Below are 23,306 nucleotides of genomic sequence, written 5' to 3' on the forward strand. Positions count from 1 at the left end.
TCCATTTTCACAGTCCAAAGGTACACGCTTAGCTGCTTGCTTCAGTAGGTTGGCTTCTGTCAGGCTTGAGTTTGACCGTGTAAAGCTTTGCCTGACCGAGCCAAGTTGGTGTGAAGTTAGTTGGGAGGTGTTGAGTGTCCATGCCAAGCTGCTTAGTGAGTAGCTTCATTTTTTTAGTCCATGTTTGTGGTCAAGCACTTAGCTTGCCATGTGTGCATCAAAAGTGGCTTATGTGGACACCTCCTTACTTGACTCTTTTTTCTTGATTCTTTTTCTTCTCTTCATTTTTCCTAGAAACTTCACAAAGATTTGGAAAAGAGGTGGACAAAATTTATAATCAAAATATGACAATTTATCTAAAAAGTGTTGAATTAAGTTGGTTTTTCATGATTTGCATATGATAAGTGCCATGAAAAGTGTATGAAAATTAGGTATTTTTGACACTTATCAATATCCAGTCAGGTAACCTTAGGAATGACAATGAAAACTGAACTCGTCAATACCAGTCCGTACCCAACCTGAATTTAGCGGGTAAAACCCGTTGTGATGATTGGGTTCAGGTTTGGGTAAAACTCGATCCTAATTTTTGAGTTAGGGATTGGTACAGTTGATACCCAACCCCAAACCCGCCCCAAACTGGTTAGAAATTGTGAGAAAACTGTCACATTAATTCTGAAGCTCAAACTAATTCAAAAGCTCACTTTGTACCCATCTTCAGTGTATCTCATCTCCACTCCATCATAATGTTCTTCATATTTATCCCATATTATACAAAATTTTGGATCCTTTATATAAATAAAATAATCATGCAGAAGAGGTGTAGTCTAAAATTTGTGTGGCCACTAGAGGAATAATTAATGCTAGTGAAGCCATTTTTATGTTCATAAATCCCATTAGAGATGCAAAGATCTTTCCATGTAGTGTTGACAACTTTATTGTAGTTTTTTCCATGTTTATTATAATGCAGTATAGTTTATAATACAGTACAGTTTATGACTATTTATTTGTGTTCCCCACCGAGTTTAGGTTACCTGAAACCTGATGAGTTTGGGGATGGTATTATTAATTTCAACCCCGTCAAGTTCGGGTTCGGGTTTAGGTTTTTATTTCAGTTACGGGGTTGAGTAAGCATAAACTCGACCGCGATCCGCCCCGTTGCCTTTCCTAGGTAACCTATTATATAGTACCAATAATTGGTTACTCACTGTTGCACAGTCCAAGTAACATATTACTCACTTTTGCACAATCCAAGTAACACGTTACCTAGGTCTAGTAACATGTTACGTAGGTCAAGTAACCCGCTACTTAGAATTTTGAAAATTGTTTTATTTTGTCTAAGAATTTGCCAATGTTTTTCAAAATAGTTTTAACATCTTTTGAGCATTGCTTACTAAAAATACTTAAGTTAAATGATAGAAGTACCTTTCGAAGACTTAGACTCTATCTTGTCTTGAAGCTTTATATTATTTGTCTTCAAAGTCTTCATCTTTTTTCTTCTTTTTGTGATCTTATCGTCTTCATCAAAACTGCGTTAAGTTCAGGAACAAGATCTTCTTCATACGAGGATCCAATTTTGATTCATTTGGCCTATAGGGGCTTGCCTCAACTAGACATTTCAAACATGAAGATTATTTGGACTATGCTTTTTGCCAGTCTAAAGCTTAGTAGGTGTTTCCCCAACTGCCTTACTTGGTACTATATTTAGAATTTAAGTTGCAATCGTCAATGCCTCTCCCAAAGTGACTATAGTAAAGTAGAATGACATATCATACTCCTTACTATATTCTTAAGAGTCTGGTTTCGTCATTCATGAACATTGTTCATGTTAGGTGACCCTGACATGGTGTAATGTCAATCGATTCCACATTCCTGTAGGTACTTGGAAAATGGTCTCACATGTTGTTCACATGAACCGTCATATATGCCATAACATTCACTACCATATCATATTTAAAACTCTTAATTATTTTATCGAGTTGATTTTCAACCTCAACCTTCAAAACTTTGGACACGTTCAAAGACTGAAACTTTTCATGTATAAGAAATAGGTATGCATATGTAAAATAAATGTCTATGAATGAAATAAAGTATTGTAGATTATTCCAAGATGGTATTAGAAATGGCCACAAATGTATCGATGTATCAATTCTAATATATTTGTAGCTCTTTATGCTCCTATTCTCTTTTTGTTTCATTTTGCCCCTACTGCACTCGATACAAGCATTAAAGTCTATAAAGTCAATGGAATCAAGGATCCCATCTCACACAATCATTCAACTGTATTTCTAGATATGTGACCTAGACACTTACGCTACATCAATCTTGAATTTACATTGTCAATTTTACGCTTAGTACCATGTATTTCCATATTTAAGGTTCCATTATAAGAAGTAATAGTTTCAAGAAAATATATAGATTGTCATTCACTATAAAAGTACAAGTTCCAAAAAATTATTTGAATTAATAGATAAAGTGAATTGATTATTTCCAAATGAACAATGATATCCAAATTTGCCCAACCAAGAAACACAAACTACATTTTGTCTAAATGACAATGCAACAAAATCTATCAAATCAAATTAGGCAATAGTTAATAACAACCTAAAATGACATATTGGCTATACCTCTACTAACTTGCAATATCCCACATAAATGAGTCTTTCAACATTAGTTGGCCTTTGGTAACTTAATCAACTCTACATTGAAACATTGTTGTTAGTAGTAGCACTAGAATCTAACTATCAAGTATTTCTAGATACTTGAACTAAATTTGCCTCATAACATACAAATTTAAGGAGCATACCTTTCGTTTCATGCCATGCACGGTGCCTGGTGCATTCCTTATTAACATGTCCATTATTATCACAAATGAAACAACCTTTTAACCATTGTTTTGCTTCTTTTACACTGTATACTTAGGAACTTCATTCTTAGTATTTTTATATTTCCTCTCTATTCCCACACTTTTAGAGGTGCTTGCCAGTTGAGGACTTTCTGTCTTTTCTTGCTTCATCCTCTATTATTCTTGCACACAATATGAAATGAGATCATTAAGTGGTCATTTGTATTTTTGACAATTATATGTTGTCCTAAATTAAATAATTGTGAAGGAAGAAATACTAACACCAATTGAATAAGTAATTCATGTGACAACTCCAGCTTTAATGCCTTAAGCTTGGACGCAATATTACACATTTCCATCATGCACCTCCTTATATTTATTTTGTCTTTATATATCATAAAAATCAAGTTTTGATGCGGTGCGAACATTAATTTCTATTATCTCATCCTTCTTGAAAATGATAAATTTTAATTTTATTTATCATATCTCTTTGAGATTTTATGCGAGGAAGACATTCGTTTCTGTTGCATCATCTTTCTTGAAGATGATAAAATTTTAATTGTATTTCAAATATCTCTTTAAGATTTGATAGGTGTGAATATTAGTTTTTGTTTCTTTATATTTCTTTAAAATGATGAATTTTAATTATATTTTAAATATCTATTTGAGATTTGATAAGCCACATATATTAGTTTCGCTGCCTCATCTTTCTTAAAGACAATAAAGTTTTAACTATATTTTAAGTATCTCTTTGAAATTTGATGTGGTACAGATATTAATTTACGTTGATTCATCTGCCTTGAAGATGATAAAATTTTAATTTTATTTCAAACATCTCTTTGAGATTTGATGTGGTGCAGACATTCATTTTTGTTGCTTAATTTGTCTTGAAGAAGATAAATTTTAACTATATTTTAAATATCTCTTTGAGATTGGTGCGATGCACACATAAGATTTTGTTGCTTCACATTTCTTAAAGTGAATAAATAACAATCCATTTATCATTTTAAATATAAAAAATCAAATCATTTTACTGAACACTATATAGACTTGATTTCCCTATTGCACCTAGAGATACATAGTGTGAAGAATATATTGCTCTCGACCTTGACACAATTTTGATGAAGACACGAAAATCACAAAAAGAAGAAAAGAAAGAATACCATGAAGTCATAGAAGATTCAATCTTCAAGATGTTTATATATTAAAGTCTTCATATAGGTGTAGCAATGCTCAAACAAATCAAAATCATTTTTAATCAATTGGATATATCTAAAATGCAAAGTCAAATTGCTAAGTAATGAGTTAGTTGACCTGAGTAATAGGTTACCATAACTAGGTAATAGGTTACCTGAACTGTGAGATAGTTGGTAACAGATTACTAGAAATGCGTAACAGGTTACTAGAACTGCGTAATAAGTTACCTGATTGAGAAAACAGTTACGAAGAAAAACCGACTGATGTAAAAGACTAATTCAGTGTACTAAACGATTACCACATTGGATAAAACATTTGGGTAATCAATTACCACCTCGTGACAATCGATTACATAGAGCTATTGAAACCAGATTTTCGAATTCAAATGAACAACTTTCATCCAAAGTGAATAGGTTTTATTCCAATTGTGTCTCCCCTTCATGGAAGGATATCTTGGCTGATTGGAAGCATATTTAAAGGAATTGAGACATCCAAATTAATAACACACGAAAACTCAAGATTTACGCAATCATACAAAAACTTTCATAACTTAGTAAGCAAAATTCTTCACATTTTGTTAGCAACTTTGTTCCTAAACTTTCAGATTTTCTGAAGTTGCTTCTAAAGTGCATTTGTTCTAAACTTTAAAAATAATAAGAGCCTTGTATACTAAGTATTTATATTTTGAGATTAAGGATTGCAAGTTATAGAATTGTCAAAACTTGTAAAGGCAATCCTGCCATTGTTACATTCTTCATCTTGGTTGTAAACTTTTCATCACAAAGGTATGTTGAGAAGGGGAAAAGAGTTCACTTTCAATTGGAATTTTCAAGGATAGATAAGCTGTGTGTGTGTAAGGTACAAAAGTATTGGGGAGAGAAATTGTAATTATAACTCAAATTATCTAGTGGAAAAATCTCTTGTGTGGCAAGAGTACTGGATGTAACCTTCGATGGATAAGAAGGAGAACCAATATAAAAAATCTATGTATACTCTTCTTACTCATTCTGGTCATTTACTTTTTCTTTACTTGGTTGAATTCTTCATAAATAATATGATGCATATTAACTTTGATAACATAGTAGAATAATCAGCCATATTCTCCCAACAACTAATTCACCCCCCTCTTAGTTGGCATCTTAAACTTACAATTTGCACAAGAGCTTATTTTGATTAATCTATTCTCAAATATGATCTTATATTTAAGATAGCCTTAAGATCATTTTTGGGAGAAATATCCAACATCAATCACACTCCAAGCTTTGTTGGAGAATGCTATGACTTCTGGAAAATCAGGATGAAAATCTTTATAGAATCTCCAGACTTGGACATTTGGAATGCAATTTATGAAGGATCTTATGAACCTTTCACTGTTGTTAATAGTGTAAGGGATGTAAATCCAAGATCCGCGTGGAATGATGAAGATAAAAAGAAAGTGCAATATGACCTTAAAGACAAAAACATTCTTACTTTGGTTCTAGGAGAAATAGAATTTTTTTAGAGTGTCAAGTTGAAAATCGTCAAAAGAATGCATTCTTACTTTGGCTCTAGGAGAAAGAATGCATGGAAGTAAAGAAGTACAAAGGTCCGCAACAAATAGTGAAGCATCAACATCAAAGCAAAATACTACATGCTTTATATGCAGAAAACCATATCATCTTAAACCTGCTTGTCAAGCCTTACAGAAACATCATACTTTCAAAAAAAGAAGGACAAGAATCATAGAATAACAAATGTCATATTAGAAGATAAAGATGATGGTTCAAATGTAAAACTCGGAATTAAGGAGTAAGCACATATTTCCTTTATGACTTCACACAATTCAAATGGCGATTATGAGGTTAGTAACTCTGAACCAAATGAAACATTTTCATATAATAAGTTACATAACACTTTTTGTGAATTACATGAAGAATTTATAGACTCTCTAAAGTGTGCATAAATCAGAAAAACACTATAGAACTTCTTGAGAATCAAATAAAATTCAATAAAAAGATTTGGATGATTCAAAATCCAAATCAAATGATAAGTGTATTGATTGTCCAAAATGTGATACTCTTGAAACTAAAATTGTTTCATTAAATCAAGAAATGAATATGTTTAAGAATAATACTCATAAGTTGGACAATATTTTAGAAACTCAAAAACATACCAGTGACCGAAGAGGTCTAGGCTACACAAATAGCTGAAAAACTAATGGTATGATAAAGAGTACTTTTATGAAAACTAAGAATGATTGCATGCATAATATTACTAAGAAAAATCTTGATCAACATTCTTTCTACAAGCCTAAACAAAAGATGCATCAACATCAACTCACATGCTTTTATTGTAAAAATGTTGGCCATACTCCTAATTCATGTCATATTAGAAAAGTTGGTATTCCAACTGGCCAATATGTTTGGGTTGAGAAAGGTGTTAACCCCGCAGGACCCAAATCACATTGGGTACCTAGAAAATCCTTTTAATTTGTTTTGCAGGAGTGCTTGAAAGTCATAACCATAAATATATTATCGTGGCAATGGTTGTTCAAAGCACATAGCCCGTGGAAATTCAAAATATTTATATTCAAGTAACAAAGGCCTTGTTACTTATGCAAAGAACATCAAAAGAAAAATCTTTGGTATAGGTAACGTTGTTATTATATTTATTTTATCTAAGTGCATGGTACGATTGTCTAACAAGCTTTTTAACTGATAAAGGTTTTACTAAAGGAAAGGTCGACACTACATTATTCATTAAGAAAATAAATCATCATACTTTACTTCTTCAAATTTATGTCGATGATATTATTTTTGGTTCTACTAATGATCTTCTGTGTAGTGAATTTGGTAAGATCTTAAAGGAACACTTGATGTAAGACTATTGTATCCTAAAGGAAGTATAAGTAATGTAGTAGGATATTCAGATTCAGATTTCGCTGGATGAAAATGTAAGAGAAAAAGTACAAGCCATGATTGTCATATTCTTGGAAATGCCCTAGTCTCTTGGTCCTGTAAAAAACAAGCTTGTGTTGCTCTAAGTACTACTAAGGTAGAATACATAGCTGCAGGAAGTTATTGTGCCCAAATATTGTGGCTCAAGCAACTATTGCAAGATTACGGATTAGACCTAGGATGCATTCCCCTGAGATGTGATAATACTAGTGCTATAAATCTCACAAAGAATTTGATCATGCATTCCTAGACTAAACATATTGATATAAGGCACCACTACCTTAGGTACCATGTCCGAAGGAAAGACGTTCTCTTAGAATTTGTTGATACACATAAACAACTAACATGTATCTTTATAAAATCGTTGACTAAAAAACCTTTTTATAAACTTAGACGAGAACTAGGCATCCTTGATGAATCATATCTATCTTAACATGTTGATATATATTTCATGCCTATATGAACTTTTATATGCTTTTCAATGCTTAGTTTTTATCATTTTGGTGTATGTATTCTGTTACCATGGAAGAATAATCGTTTACAAGGCATCAATGGCAAACATTGTTCAAAATCCAACCAATGTAATTGATTATAGGATGAATTAATCGATTAACTGTCCAAACAGAAAGTTTGAGTAATCGATTACTCAATCGTGGTAATCAGTTACACTCTACACTATTTAAGGCAAAAATCATATTTTTGAACTTCATCTTCTTCATTTTCCCTCCTTCCAACTGTGGTAACCCTCCACAACTTCGAAAATTTTCCTTTCTAAATCGTTTTGCTTGATTTTTGTGGTGTTTCATACTACATTTTCACTCCTAAACACATTCCTACCACCACTTTTGTGTTTAGAGTTCTAAATCAAAAACTCCAAAATCTCAAATTCTTTAAAACCTAAGTTTTTCAAAACTCAACAACATGGGCTCATCCTCTACATCCAAAAAGAAACGAACCAATGTGACTCAAGGAAAGCAACAAAACACGAATGAAGTCAACACATTAGATTTGTTATGTCTTTTGGCAAACGAGGATCAACACAAAACCTTCAAGGAGCACTTCATGCAACGACCCATTTTTCATCTGAAGTATGGTATGTTAAGTTCTTGGAGGATAATAGCTTCATTTTCCAAACCCTTTTTGAACAACAAAAATGCTCTGAATTTTTTGAAATGCACTATTCTTACTATCCGAAACGTGTAAGGATATTTTACTGCAATCTGAGTTTTAAGAGGAATAAAATCTTCTCATATGTCAAAGGAAAAGAGATTGACATAGACTTCAAAACACTGACTTCACTTTGCGGTAATATATCATATATAGGAACGATAGTAGAGTTTAGCATTCAATGCGACTTAGAAGGGTTCAACAAAATGAATTTCTACTATTCTATATGTAGATACTCTAAACGAGAAATTGAAATGTGTAAGCAAAGGTCTTTCGGTGACTGTGCGAAACTAAAATATTTTATATGTCGGTAACTTCAACTTAGAGGACTGTTTGATTCATTATATGTTAAGCTACATCATAGTTCCAAAGCTTTCAAACCATTCACAAGTAAATAATATGGAATTACAATTTATATATGCTATAAAATACAATGTTCCAATTAATTGGATATTAATGATAATGAGACAAATCTAGACCCTTAGAAGTGAGTACGGACCATTACCTTATGCCATTCTCATGACTGCTATACTTGGATACTCTAGTGTTTTTTTTTATGGAAAATCTAAAATCACATTCGATGTTTGCAATAAGATTGATGTGGATATAATCCACAAAATGGGTTTCTTTCGAGATACCAATGAAATGATCTATAAGCATCATGGTGATCAACATACTGCAAATCTAGAAAATCCTTCAGCTGGCCCTCCTTCTCATCCCTCGTTTCGTGCTTAATCATGTTCTTCTGACTCTACTCTTACCAATCAAATGATAATGGACGAGTTGTTCTCACTTAAGGGCTACATCACTACACATATGGATGCTCTCGATACAGTGAATCATCAAGTCCAAGAAGAGCTTAAACGCCTCTCAAATCGGTTGGACTACATGGACTTGGAGTCTCAGAAAGTTGATCCATATCAATAGGAGTATCAGTCTAGCAACCTAGGATTTTACTAAAGTATTTTGATATCGTTGTTGTTTTTATTTCAAAACTGGTGTTCCTATTGTTGTTTTTATTTCAAAACTGGTGTTCCTATTGTTGTTTTTATTTCAAAACTGGTGTTCCTATTGTTGTTTTTATTTCAAAACTGGTGTTCCTATTGTTGTTTTTATTTCAAAACTGGTGTTCCTATTGTTGTTTTTATTTCAAAACTGGTGTTCCTATTGTTGTTTTTATTTCAAAACTGGTGTTCCTATTGTTGTTTTTATTACTTTAGAACATCTTTCTATTGGCACTTTCCTATTGTTGTTTTTATTACTTCGGATATTACTTTAGAACATCTTTCTATTGGCTATCTAACTAGAACTGCATAACAGGTTACCTAATTGAGAAAAGCATTACAAAGCAAAACTGGCTGATGTAATCGATTAATTCAATGTATTAATCGATTACCAACTGGCTGATGTAATCTTTCTATTTATGTATTAATTCAATTATGCAGATTGGAAGCCTTCATGGAAGGATATCTTGGCTTATTGGAAGTCTATTTAAAGGCATTGAGACATCTAAATTCATAACACACAAAAACACAAGATTTACACAATCATACAAAAACTTTCATAACTTAGTAAACAAAATTTTGCAGATTTTGTTAATAACTTTGTTCCTAAACTTTCAAATTTTCCGAAGTTGCTTCAAAAGTGCATTTGTTCTAAACTTTCAAAAGAATAAGAGCATTGTATTCTAAGTATTTATATTTTGAGATTAAGGATTGCAAGTTATAGAATTGCCAAACCTTGTAAAGGCTATCCTGATATTGTTACATTCTTCATCTTAGTTGTTAAACTTTTCATCACAAGGATGTGTTGAGAAGGGGAAAGTAGTTCACTTGAAAATAGAACTTTCAAGGGTAGATAAGTTGTGAGTATGTAAGGTCCAAAAGTATCGGGGAGAGAAATTGTAGATAAGTTGTTAGACACAAAAATAAAATATTTTGTTTTAGCACTACAATTTTGTTTCTTTAAATAAATGTTTTGAGGGTATAAAAGTCCATGCAGTTAGTGAAAGTATCGTTTTAATACGGGCGGACAGAATGCTAATACCTTTCCCGATCTGTAATCGACTACTGATCTCAGAACTCTGATTTAAAGACTATTTTATCCAACTTGGGCATACAAGCGAATATTCTATGTTTTAACCGCAAAAAAAACATAGTGATAACTCTAAATCATTTGGGAGATGTCAAAATCAAGTTCACATATTCCTAAGTCGTATAACTAGTTTCTAGCGAAAAATCGAGTCGTGAAAAGGACAAGCAAATATTGGCACGGCAAATGGCGTGAAAGGCCACTATAAATAACCAAACACATGTAAATTAAGATCTGGTTGGAATTTTTTCTAGCTACTTCTCCTCTTTAATTTTCTCTCTTCTTTTTTTGATTTCTTTTCCTCATATTTATAGTAATGTATTTAGTATTTCTCTGTTAAATGATTTTTAAAACTGATATTAATTACAAAAAAAAAAATTGATGGTAACCTAGAGTTTTTAAATTTCTCATTAGGAAGTTAAAAGTGAAAGATGATCAAATTGGTTTGGAGAATCTAAATAGTTAAAAAATATATTTTAATGATAAAATATTTTATTCATTTTACAAAGTCACTAAGAACAATTATAATATACATAGTGAGATAAGAATATTATATTTAACTTTATAAAAGGCTTATTTTGCTATAATAATAGGCTTATTTTGCTAGGATAATATCTGTTACTTAAGAATAAACATAGATTAACTTTCATATTTTTTGTTTGAACTTCTCAAGGTGAATAACCCTTTAGTATTCCTGTATTAAAACATGTAGTACAATTTAATTTTTTTTTATAAATTTTATGTATACTCAAGTTTTTCATGCTTTATTTATTTTTTGGGAGCTAAAAGTTTTGGCATCTACAATATGCACAGTAGCGCCAGTTATATTGAACAGTTATATTGAATTAATATATTTCAAGATGGAAAAAGTAAAGGTAGACAGTGCTTGTGAATTTCAATCTGCAGCAACAAAATCTCCTCCACCTTACTCAGATTGATAACCTTCGATAGTGATAAAAGGTTTGGGAATTGCAAAATAATGTCGTAATAGTTTTTGTGATATTGGAACTGGTGGTAGGGATGAATGACATTACTGGCTGAACGACTTGACGATGGAGAGTTGCGGTTGACTTTACCTTCAAACAAAAAAATTTGTTTTTCTCTGTTTGGCAATATGCATAGAAGGAGAAAGGAATCAAAGGATTTATGGGTGACGAGGAGAGAGAATTTTCTTTATTTTTTTAAATAAAAATTGTTTAACCAAAGGAACCTAAGCAATAAACTTATTTTGAAAAGGTATAAGATGGTATTGGTCCAATTTTCTTTTTTTTTTCTTGGAGGGTGCGCCAAGCCCATGCTCTAGTGCAATGCATGGGCGACACATGGAAGGCCCAATAGCAAATTACTGTTGTGGCCCTTCCCCTTTCAAAAAGTAATTTAATATCATGTGGGCCAATAACTTACGTATAAGATATTAAACTGATAAGAACATATACTACACTTGATCTTAGCCAAAAGGTAGATCATATTAATAATTAGGATATTTATAATATCATATATTTAACATGATTTTATTAAAATAGTCGTACCTCATATTAGCACTACATATTAATAATTAGGATATGTTTGCAAGTTGATTTTTGAAGGAGAAGAAAGGGAAATCAAAGGCTTGAGAACCATGAAATATATTGGTGAAAGGGCTCTGAAGCCTACTTTTGCATTTTCTTTCTCTCCAAAACTCAACTCGAAACGAACCCTTAGAGTTTAGGCAGTGACAGATCTTGATCTAAACTTTAGGAGGGACAACAACATTTAATTACAATTTATAACTAAAATTGACTGAGTAACAAAAATATAAAGAAGCATATATGATTGGTTAATAGTTAAAAAAATTAGATTTACTTTTTCAATATAAATTATTATATTGTCCACAAGAAATTCATCTTCTATTTTACTATATAATTTTGTTTTTTTGTCTTCATTGCTAGAAATGATGTTTATGTAGTAGTTGAACCACAATAGTTAAGATATGACTAATAACGATAAAATGAGACATCACTAATGACATATGATTGATGATGAGAACCTCCAGGGTATGGTTTGCATTTTGGCCAATCGTTCTTGCCTGAAACTTAATTTGACTCGCAAAATAATACTTTTTAATGAATGTCCATATTTTATGTATGATTATAGGTGAAATGTGTATGAAACTATTTTATTACTCAGTCAATTTTTGGTTTATGGATTTTTTATGTGTTTGTGTTGGATAAAAGAAAGTGGAAAAAGAATGAAGGGTGAGGCGCCACAAGTATGGAATACTTGATAAGCCAATGATGTCCGCCACAAGCTAGGAAGCTTAATAACAATAACTATGGGGGTGGCACAACCAACCTTGGTGTTTTAGGAGAATCCTTTCAACTAAACAACTCAGATTTTAATCCAAAATTCAACTTAATTCATTCATGCTGAAATGGAATACATAAATAGGAATTCTGAAATTTACTAAGTCCTAATTTGAATTTTAAAATCCTAATTAAACATGTAATTAATTGGTCTTTAGTGGGAGTTTAATAACAGATTTGTCTTATCATGGATTTGGTCGAATTCCCTTGATTATTCAGCCATGAGTTGGAATTCGAATTTGAGTAGGCCAATTGTCTCTTGATACTTGCCAATCTGAATTGAAGCCTAAAGATTCACATGCCCCTTTTGAATGAAAAGGCTTTACTAGTTGTCTTTCTTGGATAGAACATAAATGCTTTGAATCAGACTTGAATTGTTTCATTTCTTGAATGATCCTTGCATTGAATGAGACTTGATGAGATTAAACTAGGCTGGCTAATCTTTGTAGTCATGTTCTCCATAAAAATAATTGTCCAAGCTTTGTGATTATTTTGCTTGGTTCTTGCCTAAATCGAATTACTTCCCTTGGCCTAGGATTTTGCAAATATTTCACCATCCTTCGCTCACATGATCAGCCCTTGACTTTAGCTGGCCGAATCCCCTTCAGTCTTCCTTAGTTGTGCCAAGTTGGCTTGTTCCCTCTTGAATTTAAGTGATTTGTCATGCCTAATCAACCTACTTGGCTACTAATGGACCATGATACAAGTAATTAAATTCTCAACCCTCATATTACATGATTTAAATAAAAATACTTAACAATAATTTAAAATAAATCCTAGGACTACCCATGAGAATAAAATCTCAATTTATTGAAAATATCATAATTTTTTTCCATGAAGGTGGACTCCAAGTGACTCTCCTACTTGTAAGATTATCCTCCACAAATCATAGGTTGCCACCTTGGTTTACATCACTTGAGAACTTTTCAACTTTAATGACTAAGGACACCAAGAATAAAATTTTGAAATTGGCATCTCAAACTAATCTTCTTTTCTTATTGAAATTCATAGCATAGAGTTTTTGGAAAAAATACATATATTATCAATATTAAATAATTTATAAGCATCCTTAACGTATATATTATCAATACATACATAATCTCTTTCATCAAGTGTAAAATCAGTACTAACTCAAATGAAGTTATATTATTATAAGCAACATCTACACGTGTAAGAGAACTTTCAATATATATATTTTTTAGAAGGATTATGCAAGTTGCACAATATTTATTTATCAAGCTACAAATTAAAGGTATATGTGAGTTTCAAATAGTATTTCCATAAAGACGTTATTCAGTGTAGGTAAAAAGGAAGTACATCTGTTGTTCTAGAAAGTGTGTCACTCTATGTATCACTTTTTATAATATAAAAGTTTAAAGTTTAATAATTAAATATATTTTTAGTCAAACGCAATAAATAACACATGGATTGGCAAACTTTTTGGGACAACAAATGAGTTTAATGAAATAAAAATTATTTTAATAAAAAAATTTTAAATTCCAGGGGGCACAACTTTAGTTGTCCCTTCAAAGGTCCGTCACTGAGTCCAGGTCAACCATCCAACTTAACTAGATTTTAATGTTCACTTGAAACTACCATTGTTACAATAACCTCGTGCCGACCAATCTTCCCAATCAACCGTAAACTAGGTATTAGACCGGTCTACTTTGTACAGAAAAAGATTGATAGAATCATACTTTAAATTGAGCTATAGAAGTACTGATATTATAAAATCAAATCTTAAGTATATATTGTTACATATCTTGCATATAGACAACCTAAACACAAAGAGAGAAAATACGAAGTTTATTTTGTAAACCTTAGGGATGGCAAATAACCCGTACCCATGGGTACCCGCAGGTAAAACCCGTAAGGGCACGAGTACGAGTCACAAATGAGTACCCACGGGTATTATAAGCGGGTTTTTAAAAATACTCGTAGTACATATGGGCGGGTATGGGCATTATAGTACACGTGCTCGTGGGTAACCGCTATTTATATGATTAATATATTATATTTAATTAAAATAAAAAGTACATTATTCTAACATTCATTACACTATGTACGTTTTTTCTTTTACTTTGTTTACATATTTTATTGAGTTTGATGGTGAAACACCCTGCAAATATTATTACATGTGTAAAAACACACATGTTTTACAAAGAAAATATATGTTTTTTGTTAAAGAAATGAGAACGAAAATCACACAAATAGAAAACACTAATTAATTTAGCATTTTTTCCAAATATTCAATCAAAAGTACAAAAATAATTAAGTTTCATCTCATTTGAAACATAATAGAAGTAGAAAATTAAAAATTCATTTATAATATAGGAAACCTGCGAGTACCCGTTTTACCCGCGGTACCCGTTTTACCTGCGGTACCTAGAAATACTCGCGAATACCCGCACACGGGTACTCATCCGGGTACGGGCGGGTATGGGCAATGCTCTCCTAGTTTGAAACGGGTAGCGGGTAACTACTACCCGTGCCCGCCCGTACCTGTTGCCATCCCTAGTAAACCTTGAGATATTTTGTTAGTGAGTTTTAGATTGAATTGATCTTATATCTTTATAACCTCACCCAATGAGTTTTAAAGATCGAACTAGAAATCTCTTTTGAGAATTAGACCCGAAGAGGCTTTTGAAAATGAAGCGCACCATTGGAGATTGATCTATGTTTTGTTGAAGACAAACATGATGACAAACATGAAGACCAACATGAAGACAAACTTGAAGATCATTCAACAAACAATATGTCAATGACTCAAGTGGTGACTTATTAGACTTAAGTTATAATTCTTTATTATCTTTTTAGAAGTCTAAGATGTTTGCCATAGATATTGAGTCTAGGTTAGGTAAACCTAGGTGTGAGTCTCACAAAACTTAATAAAGTAATTAACCCACTAAAATGAGATATCATCTAGAAGATATGATAATTAGGTTCATGCATTTGAATACATTGATTTTGTGCATTAAAGGTATTATATTTGGAAATCATGTATTGCATGAGCATATATCATATAGGTAGTTTACCGTGCATTAACAAGCTGATTTTACACTATTTAATGGATTATGAATTATGTTAATCCATTAACTTAATCGATTATGAATAATGTTAATCAATCAACAGAATCACAATTTCAATAGAAAACTGAAAAACTGAAAACAGTTATTTTCAACAACCCGTTAATCGATTAAATGGGTACTTAATCGATTAATTGGGACTTTATACAATTTTTTATTTAAACTGAAATCTCATCATATGTGGCATAAGAATCCATTCATTTTTACATCATTCTCTCTGCATATTTTCGAGTTACTCACTGTCATATCTATGAGAAAATATTGCATGTTGCATTAGGAGAAAGATTACATCACGCTAAGGCTTTAAGTTTCATATTCACATTGCATGTTCTTTGAAAACCTTTCTTGCATCATTATTATATTTCTTGGAAAGAAAAGAGATAGTTTTTGAATGATTGCATAATTTCATAAACCTCATGCATTAACATTCATATTAGACTAGGAAGTCTTGTGAGTTATTGCTTAGGTTTTAGTCTTTGATATTTATTGTAAAATCCGAGTATTAAGTACTCATTCATAACTCAAAGCATTGTAATTCAAGGATTAGGAAAATCCTAGCTACGGTTAGGTAAGGTGTCCTTCACAAAGACTTGGAGGTCTTGGTATAAAGAGTGATACCTTGGCTGCGACCAAATCGTAGTAAGAAAGATTTTCTTGGGAGGCGATTTTAGGAAAGTTCAAACCAAGGGTGACGAAGTTCTTTGGGTTCCAATAAATGAGTGTTCGAGTCTTCTAATTGGAAGCGTGTATGTAAAGATACATTGTGTTCTATAGTGAAGAAGAAAATCTCCCAAGATCAGAAGGGAAGGCCAGGATGTAGTTTTGCAGTGGACCGCAAAACGAATCAGGATAAAATCTTTGCGCAATCTTTTCTATCCCTTTCTCTTTTACATTTCAAGTTATAATATTGCATGATATAACATGATAATTTGTATACTGATTTTGTGTTATAACTAGTTTAATTCTGTGTAAATATATATATTGTATCATTGCTTGATTTCTCATAACCTGCCGTGCAAAAGAGCTGTTAAACAAGATTTATGCATTCTGTTTTTTACTATGTTTAATCAATTATGAACAATGTTTAATCGATTAACTAAGCATTTTTCAGCAAATGTGCAAAAACTCAAAAAGCGGAACTTGAGCTCCGCTACACCTATTCAACCTCTTCTAGGTGTATTCTGTCCACTGATACCTAACAACTTTGTATTTGAAAAAATACTTGGTTAAGATCACAGTTTGATGAGACTTAGTAAGTGAAAGAATATTTAGAGTATTTAGAGCTTGAAGAGGCTCGGTAGAGAAAAAATATTTGCCTCAGATATATTCAATACTTGTACTATTTGAGAAATAGTGTAATTGTGGGGATTTGAGAATAAATCCCTAATCTCTTTTCTACTTTTGTTTATACTAATTGTGGGGATTTGAATTTGTTGTGAGTTAATCTTTTGAGAATTGTATTATTCTTGATCGCCACATATTTGCTTGTAAAATGATTTTAATTAATAAGGAATTATTTTATAAAAATTTAACACAATTGAATCTCTTCTTATTTGTTTGCGCTAACTTCAAGCAGCGCATGATTTTGAGAGCACGAACAACATTAAATAGTGAGAATAGAGTATTGCAGGAGCATCGATTTTGGCATTTGGAGGCAGTTGGAGAAATCTAAGGCATAGTGGATTCACATGAAGTACTTATATGATTTTATCGATTAAAACATGTATACTATATACGATTGATAATCACTTCACGAAGTTATAATATTCACATAGACAAGAAACTGTTACTTGACCCATATACACCGTTGATATATACAATCTAAATACTTTGTGGAAGCTTACCTTGTCCAAGTGGACCTAATGTCTAATTGATCGATTGATTAATAAACATATTCATGGTGTAGACTGCCTAATAATTCTAATCTAGTGATCATCCTAAAGTTTATTTAATTTAATTAGGTTTTGATATTTCTGTTGAGATGTGCTGATCCCTATTCCAATTACTCTTTGGGTTTTGATGCTTCTGCCATTCATGGTAGCGTGGGCTCTATGTTCAGCTAATAATTTGTCTTATTTTCGTCTCTTAATCGATTTTAGGTCCTAAAGCGTGACGATATGGAGGATGATATCCATATGAAGACCTTCGATGATGGACTATGGGACTAGTGAAAAGGATTAGGGATGGTAAAAAAATCCGACCTACAGGTACCCATGAAAATATCTGCAACAGGTACCCGCAATAATAGCTTATGGGCAGGAGCGAGTTTTGTGATACCTGCCCCGCCGGTACCCGCAAATTTATATATTTAGTTTTTAGTTAAATTTTTATATATATATTTATTATTATTTTAAGATTATATATCATATACTTTATTATATTTCATAATAAATTACACTTATTTAACTATGATCATAAATATATTATATTATTCATGTAACAATTATTTTTACATATTGATTATTACAAATTATATAAATATATAATTAAAATTAAAAATTCATTGGATACCCGCAAATACCTACTACCCGCACAGGTACCGCAAATATTATGGGTTTGGGCATGGAAAAGCACGACTTGCGCTCGCCTGAGCTTGTTGCCATCTCTAGAAAGATGGAGTTTTATGTAGTTGTAATTTGGATTAATTTTGTATATGGGACCCTCTTAGCTCTGAGGAGTAATTCCGATTTTGTAGCCCTTATTGAAATTTGTTATTATGTGGGTGCTTATATTTATTATTTATGGTTTACGCCTTACGATCTTATCTATTTTGTTGGAGTTTTACAAATGTTATTTTGAATATTGGTAAGTCTTTTATCGGGATATATGTATTTATTATATGAATAAATTATTACTTCACTGTAATGTTTTATTTGTCAATTGTTTTAAAAAAAATTATTCATTTTCACCGAATAGTCTTTCACAATTAAATTATGATTTTCTTTATAATTAGATATCGTTCCATCTTAGTGTTCAGATTGGTCATTACCGACTACTAGAAACCAAACCAATAACGAAAAGATAATATTTGACTTTTACGATCATCGATCATGTTTGAAAGGATGACCTAGCTAGAAAAAAGGGCGACGACGACACGATGTGACCAAGTCTAACACCTACAATATAGGAAAATCATCCTTCACAACAAAGGGAAGACCATGGTTTCTGAGCAATAGATGCTCACGTTACACACACCATAAAGGTGGTCCAAATCTACAACACTATTAGTGTGAGAAAGGATAAAGTTGTATCACTCGTAATGATAATAGATCATCTCTTAGAGTGCATACCACTGCACCTTACTATAAATAGATGAAATCGCCCATAAGAAATATATTCATACTCTCACCTTACTTTCTCTCTAATGATAATCATGACCAAATCTATTATGAATCTTGCCCCAAAAGCAAACCAACAGACCTCAAGTTCACATACTCTGCTCGACAAAGATAAATACTAGAACTCATGATCGAATATGAGGCTAAACACTCGTCCAATGATCTAATAATTGCGCATAGACTTCCAACATATCTTGACCGTCCCGCAAACATTGAGAAGTATAATGGGACAACACACCCTCAAGATCACCTAGATGTCTTCAAGGCATCCATGTTGTTCCATGGATTATCCGACCCAATCCTGTGTTGAGTGTTTCCTTTGATTCTGAAGCATGTGACACTATAATTGTTCACACACCTAGAAAGAAACTCCACCACTTGTTGAAGTGAACTAGCATACAAGTCTAGCACCAAGTTGATCGCTTAAAAAAGGCACCCTCGTTCCTCATATACCTTTTCTAAAATTAAGCAGGCCAAGATGAATCAATTAGAGATTACCTTGACCGGTTCAACGAGTCTCGCATGATAGTTAGAGGGCTGAACCTTACCACAACAATACATCTAATGGTCCCATGACTACAATTGGGAGTATTAAAAACAGAAGTGATAAAGGATCAAGTCAACAACATGGATGACCTTAGTGTCGGGGGATAAATGTTCATAAACTTGGAGAAAACTAGTAGAAACAAAAGATACTAGAAGAGGTCTCCACTAGTAGAAACAATAAAAGGGTCTCAAATGTCCAAATATGGCGTTTAAACTCCCCCAAAACAAAACACGCTCAAGAATCCCAGGGGAGGTCATGGCAACAAACATGTCTGAAATACAAAGACCTCACCTGATCAGGAGACAATGCAAATGGAATGGACAAATTATTATGATTTCCATAATAGCTTCAGACACACCATAAAAGATAGCATACAACTCCAAGACACAATGGATTACCTCATATAGTCAGAAAAATTGAGGCAGTTTGTGGCTTGACAAAGAGAAAAAACCCACTACAAGAAACCTTCATCACCGTAACGGTTTCCAAGACGACAAACTTCTCCATAAAATCATCACCCCATGTAATCAAGAAAGACTCTTACCACATCCGTGGGGAACAACTAAGAGATAGAGTTTGGATTCCCAAAAGATGTGTAACCGATCAACATCAATACTATATTTGTGGGATTCGAGATAGGAGACACCTCTAGATCCGTCTAAAAGTAGTACCACTATGAGATAATGCAAATGATCGATTGAAACAACCTTCACTCAACCACATAAAGTAGACAAACAACTCCCTTTTTCTCAATGACAAGGATTATGAAAATCTCATCTAAGGACATGATTACTTTCTAGTGATAATTGGGAAAATATGACAAAAAGAAGGTCCTTAGACTCTTCATTGTTAAAGGAAGCTTACTTGAATTTATATTTTAAGACCTATTCGGTAAGTAGGAGCTATATGACACTGATTTGCTAACATATGAAGGTTAGCTCATCTGACTCACTAGTGAGGTTATAGCTCCATACGTTATGTTGACCATGGGCGACCAACCACTACCCATGACAATCAAGGCAAATTACTAGTCATTGATTGTAAGTCGATCATCAATGCCTTGGAAGTCATGATATCCACCCCATACTTGACCATGAATTTCATCTTCCCATATCTCTCGATATGCACGGTCAAGGGCATTCAACAAAGTTCTCGAAGCTACTATCATCAAAGCCTCAACATCGGAATGAGCCAAAGGGATATACCACCACACTAAAAGAAGTGACAAAAATTGTCCTAATTATGGAACTAGATGCGCATGCGAAAGAAGGATAATTCATCCCCAAATGGAAGTTGAAAAGATGTGATTACAGCTTTGACCTAGGGAGGACCAATTGGTGTACCTTGGGAACACACTCTAGAAAAAGGCCATTAAGAAGAAAAACAAGGAACTTCTGGAGGTCGACTTCATCGAAAAAATAACTTGCACCATTTGGTTTGAAAATGTGGTGTTGATCATGCCATTAAAAGAATCATTACAATCCGAAGACACATGCACTTAAGGACAAGATCCACTTAGAATGGGAAGGGGGAGGCATCCTGATGGGTAAGATAGTCAAACATATCACTTCCCAATCGTGTTAGTTCCAGAATAGAACTAAAGAGACTCACAAGGAACTCCTTGGATAATTTCCTTGACGACCACAATACCTTATAAGAAGAGGGGCCATGAGCCCCCCTCCCCCTACTATATCTAAGAGAGGATGATGCCCTATTTCTCCACATGTTGTCATTGTTTTATGGAGGTTAGTCGTAGAGAACCTCCACGGGTTGTCATTGTTATATGCTCCTTTAGAAACTCTATCATCATCATCCCGACAAAGAATATATGCTCCACGGGTTGGTGACCATACTGGACTAGGATATATTCCCCATATTGCGTAGGAGAAGACCATATAGGAGACCTAATACTCGGCCTAATAAGAAATTTTATAATAAGAAGGTCCTTACATGCTTTTATTATGGCACACATGGCCACACTTCCTACACTTGTTACATAAGGAAATATAGTATACATAGTGGTCTGTATGTCTAGATGAAAAAGGGAGATGACTCCCTGGTTACTAACAGAAAAGGACCCAATATAAATTGGGTACCTAAAAAATCCAAGTGATCTATTTTGCAGGTATGTCTATGAGCACATGGACAACATTGGTATCTTGATAGTGGATGCTCGAGACATATGACAGGAGATAGATCAAAATTCCTAGATCTATCATTGAAAGAAAAAGGGTTTGTCACGTATGGAGACAACAACAAAGGAAATATACTTAGCATCAGAACAATTGACAACTCAAATCAAGTATGTGATATATGTTGAAGGTCTTGAACATAATCTCTTGAGTATCAGCCAAATATGCGATAAAGATAACCGTGTATATTTTGATTCAGAATGTTGTATAATTCGTGACAATATATCTAATAAAGTTAAGTTTGTCGGATATCGTATTAATAATATCTATATGGTTAACTTGGAGGATGTTACCTCTCTATTTTCAAAATGTTTTATATCTAAAGAGGATGACATCTGACTTTGGCATAGGCGCGTCGCTCATATTTATGTAAAGCATCTAGATAAATTGCCTAAAAATAATTTGGTTGATGGACTACCAAAACTTGATTTTAAAACTCAATAAACTTGTGATACTTGTCAAAAATATAAACAAGTTAAAAACTCTTTTGGTAAAAAGAATGTGATATCCAAAACAAGACCCTTGGAGCTTCTCCACATGGACTTGTTTGGACCATTACAGGTTATGAGTTTTGGTGGTAATTTTTATGCTTAGTAATTGTTGACGATTTCTCTAGATTCACATGGACACTATTTCTATCGTCCAAGAGCGATGCATTCAAGTCTTTCAAAAACCTTGCCAAACAAATCCAAACTCAGTTTAACCATAAGATAGTATATATTCGATCTGATCATAGTGGTGAATTTGAAAACCATCAATTTGATAAATTTTGTGATAAATATGGTATTATGCATCAGTTTTCGGCTCCTCGTATCCCTCAACAAAATGGAGTTGTTGAGAGGAAGAATCGAGTCTTAGAGGAGCTTGCTAGAACCATGTTGAACAAAAGCAAGGTTCCTAAGTATTTTTGGGCTGATGTAGTGCATACAGCTCGCTATGTGATAAATCGTATACTCTTGAGGCCTACTTTTGCGAAAACTCCTTATGAACTTTTACAAGGCCGAAAACTAATATTGCTCATTTTCATGCTTTTGGTTGTAAATGCTTTATATTAAAAAATGCAAAGAGAGCTTTAGGGAAATTTAACTCAAAAGCTGACGAGGGTATATTTTTTGGGTGTTCATTGCATAGTAAAGCTTATCGAGTGTTTAATAAATATTCAATGCAAGTAGAAGAGTTTGTACATGTCCATTTTAACGAATCTTCTCCAAAAGAGATGATAAAGGTATTTTCTGATGATGTTGCAGGTGCTTTAGAAGAAGCATACTTTAAGGACATGGCCCAGGACAAAGAAGAAGAAGCAGAGCAAATTGTCCAAGATGATCATCAGGACTTGCTGATCGCGTGGAAGACCAAGAAGGATCATCCACTCGACAAAGTTATAGGTGATATCAGTACGGGGGTGGTAACCCGTAGTTCTTTACGTTATTTTTGTCACTTCGTCACTTTTGCATCTCAAATCAAGCCAAAGACCATCGATGAGGCCATTGAGGATGTGCACTGGGGTATAGCTATGCAAGAAGAGCAAAACCAGTTCGAGCGTAATAATGTATGGGACTTGGTCCCTA

The 23,306-nt window shown here is 33.0% G+C and overlaps 1 long non-coding RNA gene across 1 annotated transcript; it reads left to right on the forward strand.

Annotated features, from left to right (window-relative positions):
- On the forward strand, positions 1,787-11,896 carry LOC109327934. Its single transcript, XR_002105373.1, has 4 exons — positions 1,787-1,802; positions 4,700-4,703; positions 7,982-7,990; positions 11,793-11,896. It is a non-coding gene; the product is annotated as an uncharacterized LOC109327934 (long non-coding RNA).

Source organism: Lupinus angustifolius, chromosome LG15, assembly GCF_001865875.1.
Source record: "Lupinus angustifolius cultivar Tanjil chromosome LG15, LupAngTanjil_v1.0, whole genome shotgun sequence".
Classification (NCBI taxonomy): Eukaryota; Viridiplantae; Streptophyta; class Magnoliopsida; order Fabales; family Fabaceae; genus Lupinus; species Lupinus angustifolius.